Source organism: Rattus norvegicus, chromosome 16 (genome assembly GCF_036323735.1).
Source record: "Rattus norvegicus strain BN/NHsdMcwi chromosome 16, GRCr8, whole genome shotgun sequence".
In the NCBI taxonomy this organism is placed as follows: Eukaryota; Metazoa; Chordata; class Mammalia; order Rodentia; family Muridae; genus Rattus; species Rattus norvegicus.
The window spans coordinates 11715001-11742024 of record NC_086034.1 but is presented as its reverse complement, the minus strand read 5'-3'; the positions used below and the strand labels follow the sequence as shown (position 1 = coordinate 11742024).

At 40.7% G+C, this 27024-nt stretch overlaps 3 pseudogenes; all 3 read right to left on the bottom strand.

Moving 5' to 3' along the window:
* Positions 1-5216: 5216 nt before the first annotated feature.
* On the bottom strand, positions 5217-9558 carry LOC134478868 (ral guanine nucleotide dissociation stimulator-like; annotated as a pseudogene).
* A 46-nt stretch (positions 9559-9604) lies between these two features.
* On the bottom strand, positions 9605-13178 carry RGD1566067 (similar to hypothetical protein 4930474N05; annotated as a pseudogene).
* A 3792-nt stretch (positions 13179-16970) lies between these two features.
* LOC134478880 (ral guanine nucleotide dissociation stimulator-like) lies at positions 16971-20025 on the bottom strand (annotated as a pseudogene).
* Between the last annotated feature and the right edge of the window lie 6999 nt (positions 20026-27024).

Genomic DNA, 27024 nt, shown 5'->3' with positions numbered 1-27024 from the left:
GCCCCTTCTTCCTGCTGCTTTTGAACCTGAATTTCAATTCCTGATCAACATGTGCTATTTTGCTATGTTTTTTTTATTTTATTTTTTAATGGATACTTTTTGTGTTTACATTTCAAATATTATCTGCTTTACCCCCTTACCCATATCCTCTTCCCAACCCCCCTCTTCTCTGAGGATGCTCCCACTCCCACCCACCCACTCCACCCTCAACACCCTGGCATTATCCTACATTGGGGAACAGAGTCTTCACAGGACCAAGGGCTTTTACTCTTTATGATACTGGACAATGTCTTCCTCTGCTACATGTGTGGCTGTAGTCCTGGGACCCTCCAGGTGTCCTGATTGATGGTGGTTCGGTCCCTGGGAGGTCTGACGGGATGTGTTTGTTTGATATTGTTGTTCTTCTTATGAGGTTACAAACCCTTCTGCTCCTTCAGTCTTTTTTCTTACTCCTCCATTGTATTCCCCTTGTTCAGTCCAATGATTAGCTGCAACCATCCTCATGTGTGTCAGTTGAGTTCCAGCAGAGCCTCTTAGGAGTCAGCCATACCTGGCTCCTTCAGCTAGCACTTCTTGGAATCAGCAATAGTGCCTGAGTTTGGAGGCTGCAAAGGGGATATATCCCCAGGTGAGGCAGTCTCTGGAAGACCTTCTCTTCAATCCATCTCCACTCTTTGTTTCTGTAGTTCCTGCCCTGAGTATTTTGTTCTCCCTTTTAAGAAGGAATGAAGCATTCACATTTTGGTCTTCCTTCTTCTTGAGCTTCATATGATCTGTCAGGTTTTTTTTTTAGATATTCCAAGCTTTTGGCCTGCTATCCACTTTGCAGCAAGTGTAGACCATGTGTGGTCCTTTGTGACTGGGTTACCTCTCTCAGGTTTGTATTCTCAAGTTCCATCCATTTGCCTAATAATTCCATGTAATCATTGTTTTTAATAGCTGTGTAGTACCCCTGTATGTAAATGCATCAGATTTTCTATATCCATTCCTCTGTTGAAGGACATCTGATTCTTTCCAGCTTTGGTTATTATAAATAAGGATGATATGAACATAGTGCAGCATGTGTCCTTGTTATATGTCAGAGAATCGTTTGGGTGTATGCCTGGGCATGGTATAGCTGGGTTCTCAGTTAGCACTATGTCAAATTTTTTGAGAAACCGGCAGACTGATTTCCAGAATGCATGTACCGGCTTTCAGTTTAACCAATGGTGGAGAAGTCTTCCTATTTCTCCACCCTCTCACCAGCATCTAATGTCACATGACTTTTTGATCATAGCTGTTCTGACTGTGTGGTGGGAGTTGATATCTCAGGTTGTTTTAATCTTCCATTCCCTGATAACTAATGATCTTAAACATTTCATTATTTAATTTATTTATTTATCCATGTATTTATTCATTTTTACACTCTTTTTTTATTCTGCTCAGGTCCAACCCTGGAGGGTTACACACCCATAACCCTTCCCTACATGCCTGTTCTGCCCCCAACCCATCTCCACAAGTATGGCCCCAACTACCCATCCCACAGGACTTCTAAACTTCTTGGGCCTCCAGTCTCCTGAGGATTAGGTGAATCTTCAATGAATGAACTCATACCCAGGAGTCCTCTGTTATACATTGTTGTTGGAGGCCTCATTTCATCCAGTGTATCCTGCCTAGTTGGTGATCCAATGTCTAAGAGATCTCAGGAGTTCAGGTTCATTGAGATTGCTGGCCCTCCTACAGGGTTGAATTCCACCTTAGTTTCCAACAGCTTTTCCCTAATTCATCAGGAGGGGTCAGCACCTTCTGTCCCTTGGTTCGGTACACATTTCTTAGGTGCTTCTCAGCCATTCAGGATTCCTCGACTGAGGATTCTTAATTTATTTTTGAACCCCATTTTTAATAGGATTTTTTAATTTGCTGGGGTCTATTTTCTTGAGTTCTTTGCATATATTAGATAGTAACCGTCTATGAGATATAGGATTGGTAAAGACCTTTTCCCAATATTTTGGTTGACATTTAATCCTATTGATTGTGTAGTTTCCCTTATCGAGGGTTGGCAATTTTATAAGGTCCCATTTGTTGATTCTTGATCTTAAAGCATGAGCCATTGCTGTTCTCTTCAGGAGATTTTCACCTGTGTTTTTGTGTTCAAGGCTCTTCCTCACCTTCCATTAGTTTCAGTTTGTCTCATTTTATGTGGAGGTCTTTGATCCACTAGAGCTCTGTACAAGGAGATAAGAATGGGTCAATTTGCATTCTTTGCCATGCTGACCTCCAGTTGAAACAGCACCATATGCTAAAAATGCTGTCTTTCTTCCTTTGGATAGTTTTAGGTCCTTTGTGAAAGATCAAGTGACCATAGGTGTATGGGTTCATTTCTGGGTCTTCAGTCCTATTCTATTGATCCACCTGCCTGTCTCTGTACCAATATCATGAAGTTTTTGTCAGGATTTTTTTTTTTGTAATACATCTTTAGGTCAGGAAGGTTGAATTCCCCAGAATTCTTTTATTGTTTAGAATACTTGATGAAATCCTAAGTTCTTCTTTCCTTTTCCAAATGAATTTGCAAATTGCTCTTTCTAGTTCAGTGAAGAATTGATTTCTAATTTTAAGGGGGATTCCTTTTTATCTGTAGATGGCTTTGGGCAAGATGGCCTTTTCTACAGTAATCCTCCCAATCCATGAGCCTGGGAGATTTTTCCATCTTCTGGAATCTTCTTTGAATTCTTTCTTCAAAGACTTGAAGTTCTTGTGATAAAGATCTTTCACTTGTTTGATTAGAGCCACACCAAGGTGTTTTATAGATATTTATGGCTATGGTGAAGTGTATCGTTTCCCTAATTTTTTTCTCGTCCTGTTTATCCTTGAGTAGATAAGGTCTACTGATTTGTTTGCATTAATTTTATATCCAACTACTTTGCTGAAATTGTTTATCAGCTGTAGGAGTATTCTGTTGGAATTGTTGTGGTCACTTAAGTATGCTATCATATAGTCTGCAAATAGTGGTATTTTGACTTCTTCCTGTCCAGTTTGTATCCCTTTGACTCCTTTTGTTGTCTAATTGCTCTGGCTAGGTCTTCAAGAATTATATTTAATAGGTAGGGAGAGAGTGGACAGCCTTGTCTAATTCCTGTTTTCAATAAGGTTATTTCAAGTTTCTCTCAATTAAGTGTGATGTGTCCTGCTGGTTGGCTATATATTGCTTTTACTATGTTGAAGTATGGGCCTTGAATTCTGGCTGATCAGCACATGTTTATGCCACACTTATAAGGCAGTCACCCATATAGACTTTTTGAAAACTGACCATCCAAAAAGAGGGGAGGGAACTAAAGATCATTTAAATAACATTCATAGACACAACCCCTTACTTTTGTGTTCTTGAATGCTTCTTCTGTTCTCCTTCTCCATTTCTTTGTGAATCTGCCAGTTTCTGTGTGTCTTGGTGTGTCTTTGTGTCTCTGTTCTTCTTACTCTGTCTGTCCCTCTGTGTCTCTGACCTGTCTCTCCCTCTCTCCCTCCATCTCTCCCTGACTCCCTCCCTCCCTCCTTCCCTTTTCCCTCACTCCCTCCTTCCCTCCCTTCATTGCTCCCTCCCTCCTTCCCTTCTGACCTCCCTCCTTCCCTTTTCCCTCACTCCCTCCTTCCCTCCCTTCATTGCTCCCTCCCTCCTTCCCTTCTGACCTCCTTTCTTTCCTCCTTGCCTCCCCCTCTCTTTTTTCTGACTCTTCTTTTTCTTTTCACCAGCACTGTCCACATCATGTCTAGCAGTTCCTCCTTCATTCATCTTCAGAATAGGGCATGACTCTCATGTACATTTACCAGCCCTGGCTCTTTAGTTTGCATTAAGATTGGGCACCTCCACTTCTATTCAGGCTAGAGCTTGAAAGCCAGTAAGGGGAGAGGCTCCCATGCAGGCAACAGAGTCAGAGACAGCCCCTGCTCCCAGTATTACGACTTTACAAGTAGATGAATCTACAGAAATGTTGCAAGGTGCTAAGTGCCTAGTTCAGTCAAATGTAGCCTGAAAGATCCCCATGCAGGCTCTGGTGAACTGTTCATTTTCTGTATCCTAAAGGCTCAACTTGGCTGGATATTTTATTTTCATCTTCTGGTGTCCTTTAACACCAGATCCTATGAAATTTTGTGCAACTTTTTATAATGTTTTCCAAGCTCTATTCAATGTCTGGTTGTTTGTTTGTCCTTTTTGTTTCCATAATATTCTATGTGAAGCTTTTCTGATAACAATTGTTTTTGGACCAATCTCTGAGTATATCAGAGTGTTATTAGTAATCATTTCATTGACATAATTTTCTATTCACTAATTTCTAACCTGTCTCTGTGTGCATCTGTGCCTCTGGGCAGTCCAGCCTGGGCAGTAACACTCTCCTGGCATAGGTCTCAAATGTGTCAAGGCATTTATGTGTCTACTTTCACAATTTCTGTGCCACCTTTACTACAGCACATCTCATAAGTGGTACACAATATAGGTGAAATTTTTTGTGGCTCGACTGATATGCTAATCTGTCAACTAGAAGACTTTCTAGTTACAGGAAAAGTTTCAATGTCCCCAACCACTATGATCTGATCTGGAATCACACTTCATAGATTCCTAGAAGTTTCCAGTGTACTAGGTTTCCAGCTTTTCCCAGAGAAATGCCCAATTCTAATTTACATTGTAAAGACTCTGTCCCACTGTTCTCCCCAACTGATTCCTCCTGTCCCATCCCTTCCCTTCATTTTGACCCCTCCCATAACTATACACCAAATACACCACCCCAATACACCAAAAATAGATGTCCATTTTGAATCCTCTGCATGCCTCTGTATCTTGGGCCCTTTCATTGCTTAGCTTCTCTGGGTCTTTGTATTATAGCATACTTGTTCTTTACTTTATTAGTAATTTCCACATATAAATGAGTTTATATTCTATTTGTTTTTTTCCATTTATTTGCCAGAATGGAACTACATGTGGATTTTAAGAGCTGTAGAACACTCCAGGGCATAAATATTAAATATTTCATTTATTCATTCTTCAGTGGAAGGACTTCAGTTTCCTTCTAGCCATTACCCATAAAGATTGTATGATGATAGTTTAGTAAGTAAACTACTAGTATCTGTTTTTTTTGCATGTGATTTAGAGGTGGCTTGTAGATCTTCTCGAGAACACAGACTATATAAGACATTTAACTTTTATACTTTCAACACATCAGTTAATTTTTAAATGCTTACATACATATATTCAAAATTATTTTATTCCTTTAAAAACTTTGGATAAACTTAAAATAATTTATGAAATAGAATACTTAAAATTTGCAGACATTTTCTCTCACTATTAGACAGCTTTTATACAATGTAAACCAAATACTAACAATTTCTTTTAAAAAATACTTAAAACATTGAAAACATCAGTAGAAGCAAAAGGGCTATTTTTCATGGGAGGAAAGGCTTCCTCTGGGGTTGGAACTGCTGCTGGAATGAAATCAGCAGCTGATCATGAGGGGCAGGAGCAGCAGCTCAGCTTAGGACAGACTCCAATTGATGACCAGAGGTGACAGGGCCGTTCTCTAAATAGGTAGGCCCAGTGTTACAAGCAGGAGATGACTGAAAGATACATTGTTTCTACAGACATACTGAGACACAGGTTCCACAGCTGCTATCATGTGTGCTTTCCTGGCTGGGCTGGCAACAACTCATGGGTCAAAGATCTTCTAGAGGTTTGTGTTCCCTCCAGCTCTGGTGCACAAGTTGGTTCTGGCTCCAGTGAGTCTTTTCCATGCAGAATTACACCCATTGAATCTGTGGATCAAAGGATGTTTGTCTCCCCAGATCTGAGTCTTCCTCATCTTTGGCCTGGGAATCCTTGGCATGTTCTTCCTCCAACTGTGTCAGCAGCCTCTTGACATGGACACTAAGATCACAGTGGGGCATGTACACACTCAAGTAGGCCTTCAGGTATTTCAGAGGCAACAGGTCTGATGGGTCACAAAATTCCTCAGGTTTCTTGTCCATCCATGTTTACAAGAAGCTACAGAGGGTGCTCTTTACTTGTTCATCCTCTTTAGAATAAGGGCTGAAGTATGCGTACCTGGAGAACACCAGAGAGAATGTCAGCTCTAAAGTCCCATGCCCCTCACCTAATACAGGCAGTCCTGTCTGCTCTCAGAATTAGTACTTCACCTGTACACAGTAGGTGCTTTTAATGAATCTGTGCAAAAGTTGAACAGAGGCATCCCTATTCACACATCTCCTTGGTCACATGGTTTCCTGGAGTATCCTTCATGAGTATCTACTTTGTACACATCTCTAGTGGAAACTCCAAAACTTCTAATACCTCCTTTATGTATGAGAAAATTGTGTTCACCAAGGCCTCAGAAATATTGGGTGAAGGAGAAAGTGCCTTTTCAAGGTATAGGTTTTAGCTACATCCACTCTAGGGTCTCAGCCATGGACAGTCCAATGGTGGATCAAGCTTGGGAGAAGGAATTACTTAATTCATGCTAATGGGTTCTTACTATTATGTAGACAATAAAGATATGGAGACAGAGACTGAGATGGAGACAGAGGTAGATCCTGATATGAACAGGGAGAGTGCAAGGAAAGGGAAAGAAAAAGGGAAAAGATGGGGAGATGAGATGTAGGACAGAGAGAAAGAGAAAGAGAGGTCAGCAACAGATACAAACAAACATACACACACACACACACACGCATATATATACACACACATACACACACACACACACACATACACACACACACAGAGAGAGAGAGAGAGAGAGAGAGAGAGAGAGAAAGAGAAAGAGAGATAGAGAGTGAGGCAGAGACAGAGATCGAGAAAAAGAGAGAGAAAATGTGAGAGAGAAACAAAGAGAGACAGAAATAGAGACAGAGAGAGAAAGACAGATAAATGAGAGAAAGAGAAAGGCAGAGACAGAGACAGAGAGAGGCAGAGACAGAGACAGAGAAACACAAACAGAGGAAGGGAGGGAAATTCCTGAAACCATCAGGATGCTCTGAGAACTATGGGCTTGGAGATGGGCACTCACCTCACAAACAGCAGGTCCAATACCTGTAGGGGTATCACAAAACTTCTATATGTAGACAGAAAACCTAGTACAGCCAAGGGGTCCCTTTCCTGCAGAGAAGGCACCAGCGTGTTCATCTGCTCAACCATAGTCTGTGTCCTGATCCATGCCTCTCTCCGGGGCTCCCATCTAGTTCTTTTGAGCAGAAGCATTCTCAACCTGAAAAAATTCAAAGTGGATGGTTCAAACGGACACAAATGTTCAAACTTCTGATTGGTTATCCTCATTCCAAGGTTCCCTGAATTATTTCTATGAAAAACAGCAAGAGAATCCAGAATGGTTACCTGGTCTCTGTTGTCTTTTCCTTGCTGGCTTTGGTCAATTTTTCTCCCTTTTGGGAAAATGGCCACAGGCGTTGAAGGCAAGAGTGAATCCTGTGCCTCCAGACACCATCATGGCCTTCCCTGTTGTCATTCTTGAGGCCTGAGTCTCAAGTAGTCTGAGGACAGCAAGAGGACATTCTGCCCTCTCTACAGTGTCTAACAAGTGAGCCTGCAGGCCTTGCTCTAACCAGCAGGCTGCCTGGTTATCAAGGTTCTGTATTCTTTGGTCATTTTCAAGATGATGGTTTCATTACTCTCTCTTTTTAACAGGACTTTCCTTAAAGGCTCCCATGTCTATACCCATTTCCTAGGCGCACAAATTTACATAGGTATACATCTGTTTTCCACTCCACTGTTGCCAGAAGTTTCTCAAAATAGGCAGCACCTCAGTTTTGCAAGCTGAGCCTCTACTGTTGAACTGAATTGGCATACTCATAAATTCAGCCCTAATTTTCAGTCTACCACAAAGAGAACCTAAGCATGTTTCCTTTACATGACCTTGAATGTGTTCAGTGTGGAATGAGATCACATGAATACCTGTGACAGCCAACAGCCCCACAATGTCAGTGAGCCTGCATAGGAATTGTCTTTCCCAGAGTTAGTTTCCACCACCATGATTATCTTAGGGCTTAAGCCCAGAGGTTTACAGCCCTTTGACAGCACCTGAAAGAGGAACATCCAGTGGCTTACCAGATGGAAGCTGGCCCCCTAGCACTCTTTCAGAGCAGATTCATCCTCCACTGCTTCTTCTTTCAATTCCTACTGGAGTCCTTAAAATTATTATCTCAAGTGCTGGACAGTGACCTGTCACATGCATGAAAACTTTCTTTCCTTAGTAGCATTTGATCCTGATCCTTAGCAGAGCAAGTGAATGAAACTTGAGCAACCATCACACTTTCTCTGTCCCCACCCTGTGGTATGTGGCAACCATCACTTCTCTACTTCCTCATCTCCTCACTCCCTTCTATCCCATCCCTTCCTCTATATTTTTTCAACTCTTACCAGTGGTTTCGCTCCATAGTTATCCATCTCTCTGATAATCTTTGATTCCTTTCTTCAAAGACTTGTAGTTCTCGTCATACACATCTTTTATTTGTTTTGCTAGTTACACCAAGGTATTTTATAGTATTTGTGGCTATTTAGAAGGGTGTCATGACCCTAATATATTTCCCATTCTATTCATCCTTGAGTAGATGAAGACTACTGATTTGAGTTAATTTTATATTCAAGTCCTTTGCTGGAGTGTTTTGTCAGCTGTCTCAAATATGGTGGAATTTTTGGAGTCACGTAAGAACACTATCATACCATAGGCAAACAGTTGTTTTTTGACTTCTTCCTTTACAATTTGGATCACTTTGACCTATTTTTGTGGTCTAATTGCTCTGGCTAGGACTTCAGTATTTATATTGAATAGGTAGAGAGAGTGGCAGCCTTGTCACCTCCCTGATTACAGCGGGGTTTTGCAAGTTCCTCTCCATTTACTGTGATGTGAGCTGTTGTTTTCCTGTAAATTACTTTTAATATGTTTAGCTATGGGCCTTGAATTCTCTTGGATAAGGACAAGTTTATGCCAAGCAAAAGCCCAGTCACCAATATCATCTGTTTGGAAACTGGCTAACCCTAAGAAGGGGAGAGAAACATCTTAAAGACCCTTAAAATAACATTCTTAGAGACAACCCTTTACTTATTGCTGGTGAATGTTTATTCTGTTCTTCCTCTCTGTTTCTGTATGACTCTGTCTATTGCTATGTGTCTCTCTTTGTGTCTCATTGCATTTCTCATTTTTATTCTTTGGGAGATTTATACGTCATTAGAGGAACAAAGTCAGTGTAGTGGTATTTATATTGTTGAAGATTTGAGAAAGTATTTTGGAAGTAGGTAAGGCATTCTACATGTGCCACAGAAACATGCCACAGTTCTATGATATCACACCCTTGCTAATCTTGGAACATATGTATGTAAAAGTATACACAATTCAATATGAAATGAATTGTTACCACAGGGTTGAAGTGGTACCGAACCTCAGGCTTAGTTTGAAGTTTATTGAAAGATAATGCTGAGCATTATTACATGTGTTTTATTACTAATGTGGATACATTCTTTAAAAATGACTAAGATTTTACCAGATATAATTTAAGCATGAAAATTAATAACTTTAAAGGATTATGTTTAACTTTTTAATTAAATTTTGTACCATAGACAACTTTGACAAAAATGAAAACAAACAATAACGATTTATTAAAACAAATACTTAATAAATTCAAAATGGAAAGGATCAGAAAGAATAAAAAGGTAATACCTCAGGGGAGGGAGAAGGCTGGGTGTGGGGCTGGAACTGCTGCTGGACTGAATTGAGGGGCTGAGCACCCTGGGCAGGAGCAGTAGCACAGATACAGGGCAGGCACACACAAGGTGTGACAGGGCCATTCTCTGAATAGGTAGGCCCACTGTAGCAAGAAGGTAGTTAGTGAAAGATACATTGTATCTACAGACATACTGAGACACAAGTTCAACAGCTGCTATCATGTGTGCTGTCTGTGCTGCTGCTGCCACATCTGGTTGCAACTACTCATGCTTCACAGAAAGTTCTGGAGGTTTTGTGCCCTCCAGCTCTGATGCACAAGTTGCTTCTGGCTCCAGAGTGGCTCTTTTCCTGCTGTTTTACACCCATCCAATCTGTGGATCTGAGGATGTGTGTCTCCCCAGATCTGAGCCTTGCTCATCCTTGGATGGGAATCCTTGGCTTGATTTTCCTGCATGAGAGTCATGAACCTATTGACATGGACACTAAGATCTAAGTGTGCCATACACACATCAAAATAGGCCTTTATATATTTCAGTATGAACAGTTCCGAGGGTTCACAATAGTCCTCAGTGTTCTTGTTCATCCATGTTTCCAGGAAGCTACAGAGGGCGTTATTTATTTGTTCATCCTCTTCACAATAAGGGCTGAAGTTAGCATACCTAGAGAAGACCAGAGAGAATGTCACCTGTAAAGTCCCAGTCCCCTCACCTCAAACTGGCAGTTCTGGCTGCTCTCAGAATTATGAGTTCACCTGTACACCGTCCGTGCTTTCACTGTAACTGTGCAAAGGTTGAACACGTGCATCTCTACCTAAACAACACTGTGGTCACATGGTCCCCTGTATTATGCTGCATAGATCTCCACTTTTCATACATCTCTATTGGGTATTCCAATATTTCCTGAACCTCCATTGCACATGGAAGAAGTGCATTCACCAAGGCCTCAGAAATATCGATTGAAGGATAAAGTGCTTTTTTAATGGTAGAGGTGACAGCTACACCCATTTTAGAGCATTGGCATTGAACAGCCCTATCACTTGGACCAAGCGTACAAGAAAAAATTTCTTAATTCATGTTACTGTGTCCTTATAGTGATGTACCCGATACATAGTTGTTCACACACACACACACACACACACACACACACACACACACACACACACACACACGTACAAGGAGAGAGGGAGAGAAAGAGAGAGACAAAGACAGAGACAGACAGAGAGAGACAGAGACAGAGAGACAGAGAGAGACAGAGAGAGACCCACAAAAAACAGAAGGACCTGAGAACTACAAGCTTGGAAATTGTCACTCACCTCAGGAACACCTGGTCCAGTACCTGTAGGGTGGTGTCAAATCTTTGGTATATGATCACAAAGGCAGGGACATAGAAGGTGTCCTCTTCCTGCAGAGAAGGCCCCAGCTTGTTCCCTAGCTTAACCACAGCCTCTGTACTAATGCTGGAGTCTCTATAGGGCTCCCTCAGGTCCTGTGCTGCAGAATCATTCTCACCCTGAGGAAAGGTCAAGGCAAAGGTTTCAAAGGGTCACAGGTCTACAACATTCTGTTTGGATGTACTTATTACAAGTTTTCCTGAATCATTACTCTGCTAAAAATGGAGAAAAACTGGAGTAGTTACTTTGTCTATGTGTTCCTGGCTTTGACTGCTCTTGGTCGATGATCTTCCCTTTCGGGAAAATGGCCACAGGCGTCAAAGACAAGAACAAACCTTGTTCCTCCAGATACCAACATGGCCTTGCTTGTTGTTTTTCTTGATGCCTGTGCCTCGAGTAGTCCGAAGACAGAAAGCGAACATCCTTCCCTCTCTACTGTCTCTGGCAAGTGAGCCTGCAGGCCTTGTTCTAACCAGTGGGTTGTTGCCTGGTTAACAAGGTTCTGTATTCTTAGGTCATTTTGAAGAGGGTGGTTCCATCACTGTCCCTTCATCAACAGAACTTTCCTTAAAGGCTCCCATGCCCCCTCCCATTTCCTAGGAACACAATTTAGCACAGGTAGATATCAGTTTACCAAGCTGATTGTCTACTTTTGAGCAGCATCTGTAACCATACTCATATATTCAGCCCTAATTTTCCCAATCTACCATAAACATACCCTAGGCTGGTCTCCTTGCATTTACATGACCTTGTATGTGTTCTATGTTGAATGAGATCATATGCATGCCTGTGACAGCAGCAGCCCCACAATGTCAGTGTGCCTCCCTGGAATTGTCTTTCACAGAGTCGGTTTCTACCACCATGGGCATTTTAGAGCTTAAGCCAGTAGCTTTACAGCCCTTCGTGAACAGCTGCCTGAGGATCATCCAACAACTTTCAAGATGGAAGCTGGCCCCCTAGCACTCTTTCAGAGGGGATTCATCCTCCATTGCTGCTTCTTTCAATTCCTGCTTGAGTCCTTGATCTGATTCTCTCTGGTGTTGGAATGTGATCTGTCACCTGCAAGAAAACTTTCTCTTTCCTTAGTAGCATTTAGTCCTGGTCCTTACCACAACAACTGAATGAAACTTGAATCACCACACTTTCTCTGTCCCCATTCTGTGGTATGTGGCAGTCATCACTTCTCTACTCCCTCATCTCCTCACTCCCTTGTATCCCATCTCTTCCTCTATTCTTTTTCTACTCTTAAGAGTGGTTTTGCTCCATAGTTATCCATCTCTGTGATAATCTTTGATTTCTGTCATCAAAGACTTGTAGTTCTCATCATACACATCTTTTACTTGTGATGTTAGAAACACCAAGGTATTTTATAGTATTTGTGGCTATTTAGAAGGGTGTCATGACCCTAATATATTTCCCATTCTGTTCATCCTTGAGTAGATGAAGACTACTGATTTGAGTTAATTTTACATCCAAGTCTTTTGCTGGAGTGTTTTGTCAGCTGTCTGAAATACGGTGGAATTTTTGGAGTCACATAAGTACACCATTATACCATAGACAAACAGTGCTATTTTGACATCTTCCTTTACAATTTGAATCCCTATAACCTCCTTTGATGTCTAATTTGTCTGGCTAGGATTTCAATAGTTATATTGAATAGGCAGGGAGAGAGTGGGCAGCCTTGTCTCAGCCCTGATTATATTGGGTTGCTGCAAGTTCCTCTCCATTTACTGTGATGTGAGCTGTTGGTTTCCTCTACACTGCTTTTAATATGTTTATGTTTGGGCCTTGAATTCTCTTGGATAAGAAAAAGTTTATGTGAAAGCAAATGACCAGTCACCAATGTTGTCTGTTTTGAAACTGGCGAACCCTAACGAGGGGAGGGAAACATCTTAAAGACCCTTAAAATAACATTCATAGAGACAACCCTTTACTTTTTGCTGTTGAATGTTTATTCTATTCTCCTCTGTTTCTATGTGAATCTGCCTGTTGTTGTGTTTCTCTCTTTGTGTCTCTCTACATCTTACTCTGTGTCTCTGTATCTCTCTCTCTCTCTCTCTCTCTCTCTCTCTCTCTCTCTCTCTCTGTCACTCACTTTCTCCCTCCCTCATTCTGTCCCTCCCAAACTACTTCCCTCTCTGCCTCTCTCCTGCCCTCCATGTATCCATCCTGCCCTCTCTGACTTTTCTCAGTCTCTTTCTCTCTCCACTAGCACTATCTGTATCATTTCTAGCAGTTCCTCCTTCCTTCCTGTTCAGAATAGGACAGGTCTCCCAAGTATATTTAGCAGCCATGGCTTCTCCGTTTATATTAAGCCAGGGCACTTCCTATCCTACTAAGTCTAGAGCTTGCAACCCAGTGAGGGGAGAGGCTCCCATGTACAGACGACAGAGTCAGAGACAGACCCTGCTACCACTGTTAAGAGTTCGCATGAAGATGAACCTACACTAGAGTTGCAAGGGGCTGAGGGCCTAAGGCAGTCAAATGTAGGCTAATAGTTCCCTCCCCATGCAGGCTCTCTGGTGGACCGTTCATTCCCACTACTGTGTGGGCTCAATTTGGCTGCATTTTTTCTTCTGTTTTCCTTTAACCCCAACTCTTACAAAAATTCTTGCAACCCATCTTTACCTAATGTTGGCGTGTGTGTCTTTGCATTGGTTTTCATCATTTACTAAGTGAAGCTTTTCTGATGACAATAGAGGGTAGGACCCATCTCTGAGTATATCAGAATATTATTAGAAATCTTTTCATTGGCTTTTTTTCAATTCATTTGTTTCTGTCTGGTCTCTATGTGCATCTGTGCCTCTGGGTAGTCCAGCCTGTGGTTCTTGATAGTCCAAGAATTGTTAGGGGTGGACACACTCTCATGGCATGGGTCTCAAACATATCAAGGCATTTATTAGACACTTTCACAATTTCTGTGCCACTTTACTACAGCACATCTCGTAGGCGGTACAAAATGTAGGTGAAATGTTTTGTGGCTGGGCTGATATCCTAATCTGTCCACTGGACGACTTTCTGGTTATATGAGAAGGCCCAGTATCCCCACCTTCTTGATATCTAAGCTGGGATTACCCATCATTGTATCCTAGAACTTTCCATTCTAGTCAGTTTCCACCTTGTCACAGAGATAAGAACACACAATTCTTTTTCGTTATCCCAAAACTATTTCCCATTGTTGTCCCAATTGGTTCTTATTTTTTTCCATTTCTCAAATTCCTGTAGAGCGCTCCCTTAACTGCACCCCACACCACTATACATAAGACAGATATCTATTGTGGTCTTCTTCACAGCAAGGTGCATCCATCATTATCTTCGTTCCTCTTATTCCTTAGCTCCTCTGGGTTGTGGACTGTAGCACACCTGTTCTTTACTTTAAACATAGTTTCCACATGTAAGTCACTTTATATTTGTTTTCTTGTTCCATTCCTTTGCCATGATGGTAGATGATGATGATTTTAATAGCTGTAGCATACTCCATTGTCTAAATGTAAAATATATTTTTATCCATTCTTTAGGTGACTTTATGTTGTAACTAGGCATAACCACTAAAGCCTATAAAAATAGATTTGCAGGTCAACTTGTCCTATGCATTTTTTTCTCAAAACCCAAAGTGTTGACTTCTAAAATTATTGTAGAAGTTTACACTTCCAGCAACACTGGAAAAGTGTTCCCCTCCCTGTTCGCATAAACGTTTACTTCCTTTATCGTTGTAGCTCTTCTCATGTAAGATGGATCTCACAATCATTTTATTTGCTCTTCCTTGATGAATAGGGATGATGAACATTTCTCATAGTGCATTTCTTTAACTGAGAGTATCTGTTGAGAATTCTGTTTAGGTCTGTATTGTTGGTCCATGTGCCCCCAGCCTTTGGGAATGTCCACAGGATGAGGCAATACATTGAGTGTTTGACTGTGCTCATCACAGTAGCTTCACTGAGACAGCAGATGCTCCAGGAGTGGAAAGTGCTGTCTGAGATGTGAGAAATCCAAAGCTGGGATTCCATGGCTTTCAAGCATTTACTGTTTCCTAGAAATATCTGTATTTTTTCTAAAAACAAAGCCATGAACTGTAACCATATTACAAAACCTTTGACTATAATGGTGTCAGGTCACTGGGTATGCATGTACCACTGTGACACAAATATTGTGGGAGTAACCAACAGATATCTGCCTTGACTTAGGATTCACTCACTGACATGGATATCACACGTGACCCTGCTTGGCTGACCAAGAACCTGAGACTAGATAGTTGAGTGACCTGGGGATAATGTCAATATTACTTACCTACAAAAGAAAGAGTCAAATGTGATTTCTAATGATCAGTTATATTCATAGAAGAGTGCCTTGCTCAATCAGCCTCAAATCGGCATCCTTCTGAAGCAGATAACAAGACATTCTGAGGCCCATAAGCAGACATTATGTAGAGTGAGACACCTTGGAACACTCAGTCCTAAATTGGAGTAGTGGCCTCATGCAGCCATTCTTAATCCCGGAGTATCTTCACTTGATAACACCTTGCAATTGAAAGTTTCGTTTATTCTAAGGGAGCCTCTAAGGAAACAAACTCCTCTTAGGTGCAGTCCTCGTGTTCATCAGGAAATGGCCAAGAGAAAACGAACCCATTTAAATCTAAGGCGGAATCTCCTGGTTTCGTAATGCCCTATCAGGACTTTTTGTAAATTACTTTTTATATTTCATTAGTATTTATATACTGATATTTTTCTCTTTTTACTCTGATTGTCCTTTGTGCATATATATAATATGGATTCTGTTTTGATCATGAGGGATATTATGCCTCTTCTTTGCCATGGGGAAGGGGTTTCTGACATCCTCGCCCTTCCTGAGTTGCTGATTGCAGTTGCTCTCTTTGGGGGAGGGAGGATGATTTTGGTTTGAGGAAATCACCAGTGTTACACTGAACATATTCGTACAATATGGCAGCGACCACATTCCTATTCCTACATAATCCACATTAATTGGATGTAGAGGGTGAATAAAAATTGGAATATTAAATCATCAATTACTATAATAAATAAATAAAAGTTTATTTAATTAATTAATTTATTCCAGAATGGATTCTGGTGATAAAGTCATGGGACGAGTAGATGGGAGGTGAGGAGGGGTAGATGCAAATCAAAATACATTGTGCACTTTAAGAAAATGTTTTCTTCATTTGAAGAGCAACTTCTTACCCATTCAAAACATTTTCTCATTCCAACATATCATGGGAACTCAACTTTCATCTCTCTGCCTCCATAGATCTATTCATTGCCGATATTCTTGCCTAATTCTAGAATTGTCTTTGACTTCTTGGCTTAGGACAGTAACTGTGAACCTTGCCTATGCTGTAGCAAGGCACACAGTACAATTAATCCCTTCATCTACTGTTGGTCGTTTGTGCATTTTGGCTTCCGGATTTTAATTCTTTGTGCTATTCATACATCATGGGAGGAACAGAGTCAATTTAGTTGCCTGTGTAACTTGGAAGTCCTGGCCACGTATCTTTGAAAGAAGTAAATGCCTTCTACATGTGCCCTAGTAATGAGCTGTGGTTCTATGATTCCCCATCCTCCAGAAACCTTGGAATATCTGGGTATAAAATGTAACCATTTTGATGTGACTTGTACTGTTTCCACTGGAGGAAAGTGGTACCATCCCACAAGTTTCGATAAAGGTTACTGAAAGCTAAAGTTGAACTTCAGTTTATATATGATTTAGTAGTGATGTGTATTACTTCTTGAGAAAAAAGTCTTAAGTAAATTTAAGTTTAAATTTATAATTTAAGCTAGTCACTTAATTGTTTTAAACACTTATGTTTTCTTTCAAATTATTTTTGTTCCTTAAGCAACTTTGAATAAATTTTAAAAAATATATCAAAGAGAATATTCATAATTTGGACACATTTTTTTCTCATTATTAGATAGCATTGCAGACAATGTAAACAAATACTAACAACTTATTAAAACCAATACTTAAAATAAACACAACCTTGAAATATCAGAAGGAATAAAGGGGCTCTCTCAGGGGAGGGGTAGGCTGGCTGTGGGGTTGGAACTGCTGCTGGATTGAAATCAGCAGCTGATCATGAGGGGCAGGAGCAGCAGCTCAGATGTAGGACAGACTCCAGTTGATGACCAGATGTGACAGGGCCATTTTCTAAATAGGTTGGCCTTTAACAAGCAGGAGATGACTGAAAGATACATCGTTTCTGCAGACATACTGAGAAACAAGTTCCACAATTGCTATCATGTGTGCTGTCTGCCCAGCTGCTGACATATCTGGCTGCAGGGTCTCATGTGTTACAGAAACTTCTAGAGAGTTTTCTGCCCTCCAGCTCTGTGCACAAGTTGGTTCAGTCTCCAGGTTGTCTCTTTTCCCTGTTGGTTTAAACCCATTCAATCTGTGGTTCTGAGGATGTGTGTCTCCCCAGATCTGAGTCTTCCTCATTTTTGGCCTGGGAATCCTTGGCATGTTCTTCCTCCAACTGTGTCAGCAGCCTCTTGACATGGACACTAAGATCACAGTGGGGCATGTACACACTCAAGTAGGCCTCAGGTGTTTCAGAGGCAACAGGTCTGATGGGTCACAAAAGTCCTCAGGGTTCTTGTCCATCCATGTTTCCAGGAAGCTACAGAGAGTGTTCTTTACTTGTTTATCCTCTTTAGAATGAGGGCTGAAGTATGCATACCTAGAGGACACCAGAGAGAATGTCATCTCTAACGTCCCATGCCCCTCACCTAATACATGCAGTCCTGTCTGATCTCAGATTTAGTACTTCACCTGGACACAATAGTTACTTTCAATGTATCTGTGCAAAAGTTTAACACAGGCATCTCTATACACACATCTCCTTCGTCACATGCTTTCCTGGACTATCCTTCATGGGCCTTTCTACTTTGGATACATCTCTCCTGGGTACTCTAAAATTTCTAGAACCTCCTTTATATGTGATAGAATTTTTTTCAGAAAGGCCTTAGAAATATTGGTTGTATGGTTTTTGAAAGTAGAGGGGTTAGTTACATCCACTGTAGTTTTCCAGATCTAGACAGGACAATCGCTTGGATCAATTGAAGGAATTGATTAATGCATGATAACGGATTCTGAGAATTCTGTAGACAATAAACAGATGGAGACAGAGACAGAGACTGGGATAGAGCCTGAGATGACAGGGAGAGTGAAAGGAAAGGGAGAGGATGACAGAAAAGATGGGGAGAAGAGAAGGACAGAGAGAGAAAAAGACAAAGAGAGAAGTAGAGCAAGATACGCGTACAAACTCGTATAAACACACACACACACACACACGCAGACAGAGAGACAGAGAGACAGAGTGACAGAAAGACAGATATAGAGTCAGAGAGTAGGAGAGAAAGAGAGCAAAACCTTGAGATGGAAACAAAGAGAGACAGAAACAGAGACAGAGAATGAGATTGAGACATAGATAGAGATATAGGTAGAGACAGAGAGAGAGAAAAAGAGACACAGGAGACACTGAGGGAGGGTGGGAAATTTGTGGACCAAGAGTTAGCTCTGAGAAGTATCAGCAAGACACAAACACACACACACACACACACACACACACACACACACACACAAACATACACACACAGAGAGAAACAGAGATAAAGAGATATAGAGAGAAAGAGAGAGACTGAGAGACAGGGAGACAGGTAGAGAGAAAGAGAATAGGAGACAAGAGAGGAAAAACTGTAAGAAACAAAAAGAGACGGATATAGAGACAGAGAAAGAGAACTAGACAGAAATAAAGATACAGAGAGACACTAAGGATGGGAGTGAAATTCATGGACCAACAGGTAACTCTAAGAAGTATCATCAGTAAGTAACACACACACACACACACACACACACACACACAAACACACACACACTCGCACCAACAGAGACAGAGAGGAAGAGAGAGAGAGAGAGAGAGAGAGAGAGAGAGAGAGAGAGAGAGAGAGAGAAACCAAGGGGAACAGAAACAGAGACAGGGATCGAGAGGGACAGAGAGATAAATAAAGAAAAAGAGAGAGATGGAGAGAAAAAAAGGACACACTGAGAGAGGCACACACAAACACACACACACACACACACAGAGAGAGAAGGAGAGAGAGAGAGAGAATGAAAGAAAGAAAGAAAGAAACTGAGGAATAGAGGAAAATTCAGGAAACCAACAGGAAACTCGAAGAAATATGGGCTTGGAGATGGGCACTCACCTCACAAACAGCAGGTCCAATACCTGAAGGGGTGACACAGAACTTTTATATGTAGACAGAAAAGCAAGGACAACCAAGGGGTACCCTTCATTCAGAGAAGGCACCAGCGTGCTCATCTGCTCAACCACAGTCTGTGCCCTGATGCATGACTCCATACTGGGCTCCATCAGACTCTTTTAAGCAGAAACCTTCTCATCCTGAAAAGAGATCAAAGTGGAGGGGTCAAACTGGCACAAATTTGCAAAAATCTGATAGGTTCTCCTCATTTCAAGTTTCCCTGAATTATTTCTATGCCAAACACCAAGAGAAAACAGAGTGGTTACCAAGTCTTTGTGGGCCGTTCCTTGGTAGTCTTTGGTAAAATTATTTCCCCTTTTGGAAAATGGCCACAGGTTTTTAAGGCAAGACTGAATGAAGCCTGTGCCTCCAGACACCATCATGGCCCCGCCTTTTGTCTTTCTTGAGGCCTGAACATGGAGTAGTCTGAAGACAGCTTGAGAACATCCTGCCCTCTCTACAGTCTCTAACAAGTGAGCCTGTAGGCCTTGCTCTAAACAGTGGGTTGCCTTAGGTTACCAAGGTTCTGTGTTCTTAGGTCATTTTGAAAAGGGAGGTTCCATAACTGTCACTTTTTCAACAGTACTTGCCTTAAAGGCCCCCATGTCCACACCCATTTCCTAGGTGCACAAATTCACACAGGTATACATATCTTTCCCACTCCACTGTTCCCAGAGATATCTCAAAATAGACAGCACCTCAGGTTTGCAAGCTGAATCACTAATGTTGATCTGAATTGGCAGACTCATAAATTCAGCACTAATTCTCCCAATGTACCATAAACACACCCTAGGAATGTTTCTTTGCAATTACATGATTTTGTATGTGTTCTGTGTGGAATGAGATCACATGCATGCCTGTGAGAGCTAGCAGCTGCACAGTGTCAGTGTGCCTACATAGGAATTGTCTTTCCAGGAGTCAGTTTCCACCATCAAGGTCATTTTATGGCTTAAGTCAGTAGCTTTTCAGCTCTTTGTGAACAGCTGATCTAGGAACATCCAATGGCTTACCAGATGGAAGCTGGCCCCCTAGCACTCTTTCAGAGGGGATTCAGCCTCCATTGCTTCTTCTTCTATTCCTGCCTGAGTCCTTGATCTGATTCTCCTCAGTGTTGGACACTGACCTGTCACCTGCAAGAAAACTTTCTCTTTCCTTAGTAGAATTTAGTCCTGGTCCTTATCACAGCAACTGAATGAAACTTGAGCAACCATCACCACCCTTTCTCTGTCTCCGCCCTGTGGTACGTGGCAGCCATCACTTCTCTGCTTCCTCATCTCCCTCACTCCCTTCTATCCCATTTCTTCCTCTAGATTTTTCCTACTTTTAGCAGTGGTTTTGCTCCAAAGTCATTCAATCTTCAATCCCTGTTCAACTCCCTCCTTCAAACAAAGTGTCTATGTCATGATTTAGCAAGCCAGTGAGCAGAGGAATCCACATCATGTGCATGAGTTCAGACTTCCCTGCTACTCCACAATGGTGGGCAGTGTTATATTAAATTATTAACTTGTTTCCTTGCCAAATGAAGTAGAGTTGTGTTCATTGCTCCTTTGATCTTCCTTGGGATGTTTTCTTAGTTTCTTTGGTTCCAGTACCCAAAAGGTGTCAGGTTTTCCTGCAAGTGCACAGGCGTGTGCATGCTAGTTCCTCTTGTACATGTGAGGTGGGCATGCACATGAGAACATTCTTACATACATTATGGGCATTTTTGCCTTGGAATGCATGAGACTACTTGAGAGTGCTTGTATGCATGCATGATAACATGCATGTTTATTTGTGGTTGTTTGCATGTGTCTGTTTTGTATGTGATTTGGGTGTATGTGTGTGTGTGTGTGTGTGTGTGTGTATGTATGTATGTGTGGGTGTGTATTTGTTGGTAGACATGAAAAGCCTATATAGTGAAGGATTCTGAGACAGGACAATTATGTTCCAAGCAAATAGGATGCTGTTCATGTAACCAAGAATAAGCCACCAAACTCCTATAGCTTCCTTATAGCAGCACAGGTTTGAATCATGTAGAGGCACCACTGCACTAAAATTTATACACATAATTGCGATAGGAAAGCAGTGTAAGACTAAATATTGCCTCCGACATAGCGAGATTATGAATTAAAAACATTGACTATAAGGCAAAGAGTACAATAGAGCAGCCATAGTATGGAGCAGGAAAAACTTGTGGAGTTCCAAGATGGCGGCTTCCTCTTCATTCTCTTGACCTGAATAAAATTTGGTAGATTATCACAAAGGAGTGGTAAAGCTTTTCTCCATTCTTTTTTTTTTTCTGGCTGTGTCTCTCAGGAGCGATCTACATCCGGCTCCTGTCGGCCTGCACTTCTTTGCTTCATCCATCTTGTCTAATTGGATGGCTGTATATGTATGGGCCACATATGGGGCAGGCTCTGAATGGGTGTTCCTTCTGTGTCTGTTTTAATTTTGCCTCTCTATTCCCTGCCAAGGGTATTCTTGTTCCCCTTTTAAAGAAGGAGTTAAGTATTAACATTTTGATCATCTCTCTTCAGTTTCATTTGTTCTAGGCATCTAGGGTAATTCAAGCATTTGGGCTAATAGCCACTTATCAATGAGTGCACACCATGTGTGTTTTTCTGTGATTGGGTTACCTCACTCAGGATGATATTTTCCAGTTCCAACAATTTGCCTACGAATTTCATAAAGTCATTGTTTTTGATAGCTGAGTAATATTCCATTGTGTAGATGTACCACATTTTCTGTATCCATTCCTCTGTTGAAGGGCATCTGGGTTCTTTCCAGCTTCTGGCTATTATAAATAAGGCTGCGATGAACATAGTGGAGCACGTGTCTTTTTTATATGTTGGGGCATCTTTTGGGTATATGCCCAAGAGAGGTATAGCTGGATCCTCAGGCAGTTCAATGTCCAATTTTCTGAGGAACCTCCAGACTGATTTCCAGAATGGTTGTACCAGTTTGCAATCCCACCAACAATGGAGGAGTGTTCCTCTTTCTCCACATCCTCGCCAACATCTGCTGTCACCTGAGTTTTTGATCTTAGCCATTCTCACTGGTGTAAGGTGAAATCTCAGGGTTGTTTTGTTTTGCATTTCCCTTATGACTAAAGATGTTGAACATTTCTTTAGGTGTTTCTCAGCCATTCGGCATTCCTCAGCTGTGAATTCTTTGTTTAGCTCTGAACCCCATTTTTTAATAGGGTTATTTGTCTCCCTGTGGTCTAACTTCTTGAGTTCTTTGTATTTTTTGGATATAAGGCCTCTATCTGTTGTAGGATTGGTAAAGATCTTTTCCCAATCTGTTGGTTGCCGTTTTGTCCTAACCACAGTGTCCTTTGCCTTACAGAAGCTTTGCAGTTTTATGAGATCCCATTTGTCGATTCTTGATCTTAGAGCATAAGCCATTGGTGTTTTGTTCAGGAAATTTTCCCCAGTGCCCATGAGTTCAAGACTCTTCCTCACTTTTTCTTCTATTAGTTTGATTGTGTCTGGTTTGATGTGGAGGTCCTTGATCCACTTGGACTTAAGCTTTGTACAGGGTGATAAGCATGGATCGATCTGCATTCTTCTATATGTTGACCTCCAGTTGAACCAGTACCATTTGCTGAAAATGCTATCTTTTTTCCATTTGATGGGTTTGGCTCCTTAGTCAAAAATCAAGTGCCCATAGGTGTGTGGGTTCATTTCTGGGTCTTCAATTCTGTTCCATTGGTCTATCTGTCTGTCTCTGTACCAATACCATGCAGTTTTTATCACTATTGCTCTGTAATACTGCTTGAGTTCAGGGATAGTGATTCCCCCTGAAGTCCTTTTATTGTTGAGGATAGTTTTAGCTATCCTGGGTTTTTTGTTATTCCAGATGAATTTGCAAATTGTTTGGTTATAAGGCCTCTATCTGTGGTAGGATTGGTAAAGATCTTTTCCCAATCTGTTGGTTGCCGTTTTGTCCTAACCACAGTGTCCTTTGCCTTACAGAAGCTTTGCAGTTTTATGAGATCCCATTTGTCGATTCTTGATCTTAGAATTTGAACTCTTTGAAGAATTGGATTGGTATTTTTATGGGGATTGCATTGAATCTGTAGATAGCTTTTGGTAAAATGGCCATTTTTACTATATTAATCCTGCCAATCCATGAGCATGGGAGATCTTTCCATCTTCTGAGGTCTTCTTCAATTTCTTTCTTCAGTGTCTTGACGTTCTTATTGTACAAATCTTTTACTTGCTTGGTTAAAGTAACACCGAGATACTTTATATTATTTGGGTCTATTACGAAGGGTGTCATTTCCCTAATTTCTTTCTCAGCTTGTTTCTCTTTTGTGTAGAGGAAGGCTACTGATTTATTTGAGTTAATTTTATACCCAGCCACTTTGCTGAAGTTGTTTATCAGCTTTAGTAGTTCTCTGGTGGAACTTTTGGGATCACTTAAATATACTATCATATCATCTGCAAATAGTGATATTTTGACTTCTTCTTTTCCGATCTGTATCCCCTTGACCTCCTTTTGTTGTCTGATTGCTCTGGCTAGAACTTCAAGAACTATATTGAATAAGTAGGGAGAGAGTGGGCAGTCCCCATCTTCTTGCTGGTCGTAAGCCTGAACTAGTTCAAGTCCTGATCAACACATGCTTTTTTTGCTGTTCTTTTCTTTTTTTTTGTTTTTATAAATTTTATTTTTCTTGTATGTTTTATGTGTTTTGATTTCAAAAGTTATTGCCCTGCCCCGTCCTCCATATCCCCTCCCCATGATCCAGCTTCTCTGAGGATGCTCCCGCTCCCACCCACCCATTCTACCCACAACACCTTGGCACTACCTTACATTGGGGAATGGAGTCTTCAAAGGACCAAGTTCTTTTTCTATTATTAAGTTTGGACAATGCCATTCTCTGCTACCAGTGTGGCAGGATTCCTAGGTTCTTCCATGTGTAGTGATTGTTGGTGTGGTCCCTGGGAGCTCTGGTGGAATATCTTTGGTCAATATTGTTGTACTTCTTATGTGGTTGCAGACCCATTCAGCTCCTTCAGTCTTTTCTCAACCTTCTCTCTGTCTCCTTATTCAGTACAAAGGTTACATTTGTATCAGTAGGACTCCAGCAGAGCCTCTCTGGCATCACCCATATCTGGCTATTGTCAGCAAGCACTCCGTGGAATCAGGAGTTGTGATTGGGTTTGGTGGATGCCTAACCCCCAGGTGGGACAGTCACTGGAGGATGTCCTTCTCTTAGACCAACCTCCACTCCTTTTTTTTTCTGTATTTCCTCTCCTGAGTGTTTTGTTCTGCCTTCTAAAAAGAATGAAGCATTCACATGATGGTCTTCCTCCTTCTTGAGCTTTATATGATGTTTGAATTTTTTCGCAGGTATTCCAAGATTTGCGGCTAAAATACTATTTTCAATGAGTGGATACCATGTGTGTTTTTTTGTGACTGGGTTACCTCACTCTGGTTGGTATTTTCTAGTTCTGTTCATTTGCCTAAGAATTCATGTTGTCATTTTTTTAATAGTTCAGAAGTTCTCCTGTGTAAATATATCGTATTTTCTTTATCCATTCCTCTGTTTATGGATATCTGCTTCTTCCAGGTTCTGGTTATTATAAATAAGGCTGATATGAACATAGTGCAGCATGTGTCTTCTTATATGTTGGTGAAATTTTGGGGGGTATGTCTAGGGATGATAAGGCTGTATCCTCATATAGTACTATTTTCAAACATTAAGAAAGTTCCTGAGTAATTTCCAGAATGGTTGTACCAGTTTTTGATTTCAACAACAGTGGAGGAGTATTCCTCTTTTTCTATATCCTTGCCAGCATCTGCTATCACCTGAGTTTTTGATCTTAGCCATTCTGACAGTGATATGTAAGCTGGTATCTCAGGGTAGTTTTCTATTTTAATTCTTTGATTACTTAGGATGTTGTACAGTTCTCTTTCATAGTTAATTATTTCTTTCATTCATTTATTCATTCATGCATTTGTGCACTCATTCATTCATTTATATACTCCATATTTTATTCTGCTTAGGTCTAACTCCTGAGGGTACCACATGCCATCTGTCTCTAAGGAAACAAACTCATCTTAAGTGCAGTCCTCATGTTCATCAGCAAATGGCCTAGAGAAAATGAACCCATTTAAATCTATAAAGGAGGCTCCTGGTTTCATAATGTCCTATCAGAACTTTTTGTAAATTACTTTTTATTTGTAATTATTATTTTTATATTGATGTTTTTCTCTATTAACACTAATTATCCTTTTTGTATATAGTATGGTTTCTCTGTTATTGGTAGTAAGTGATTTTATGCCTCTTCTTTGCCATGGAGAAGGGGTTTCTGACATCCTCGCCCTTGCTGAGTTGCTGACTGCAGTTGCTCTCTTTGGGGGAGGGAGGATGATTTTGGTTTGAGGAAATGACCAGTGGTAGAGTGACTGTATTTGTGCAATAAGGCAGTGACCACATTCGTATTCCTACATGATCCCCATTAATTGGATGCAGAGGTTGAATAAAATTGGAATATTAAATCATCAATTACTATCATAGGTAAATAAATGAATAAGAAAAATTTAATTAATTTATACCAAAAGGCTGTTTGGTAGGAAAGTCATGGGATGCATAGATGGAGATGATGGTGGGTATATATAATCAAAATGCATTGTGTACTTTCAAAAAAAGATTTCTTCATTTCAAGAGCACCCTCAAACACTTTCAATATGATTTTTCTTTCTGCCTGCATAGATCTATTCATTCCTAATATTCGTGCCTAATTCTCGACTTGTCTTTGGCTTCTTGGCTTAGCACAGAAACTTTGAACCTTTCCTATGCTGTCGCAAGGCACATAGGACAATTAATCCCTTCATCTACAGCAGAACATTCATGCATTTTGGATTTCTGATTTTAATTCTCTGGAGTATTTACACATTATGGCAGGAACAAAGACTTATTTAGTTGCCTTTGGAATATGGAAGACTTTGCAAAGTATCTCTTAAAGTAGTTAAGGCATTCTACATGTGTCCTAGTAATGAGCCAGGGTTTATGATTCCTCATCCTTCTGAACCCATTTAATATATGGGAGAATAATCTAGTCACTTCTATGTGATTTGAATTGTTACCACTTGAGGAAAGTGGTACAACTCCTCAGGAATAGCTTGAAGTTTACTGAAAGGTAATTTTGAACATTATTACATGAGATTTAGTAATGATGTGTATTCCTTCTGGAGAAATCAGTCTATTGAAGACATTTCATTTTATAATTTAAGCATGTCACTTAATTGTTTTAAACACTTATGTTTTTCTCTTTAAATTGTTTTTGTTCTTTGAACAACTTTGAATGAACTTAAAATAACATATCAAATAGAGTATTCATAATTGGCAGATATTTTCTCTCATTATTCAATAGCATTTTAGAAAATGTAAACCAAATACTAACAATTTATTAAAACCAATACTTAAACACAGCACTGAAATATGAGAAGGGTAAGAAAGCTATTTTACATGGGAGGGGAAGGCTGGGCTTGGAACTGCTGCTGTATTGAAATCAGCAGCATATCATTAGGGGTAGGAGCAGTAGCTCAGCTGTAGGACAGAGTTCAATATAGGTTCACAGGTGACAGGGCCATTCTCTAAATAGGTAGGCCCACTGTAACAAGCAGGAGATGGCTGAAAGATACATTGTATCTACAGACATACTGAGACACAGGTTCC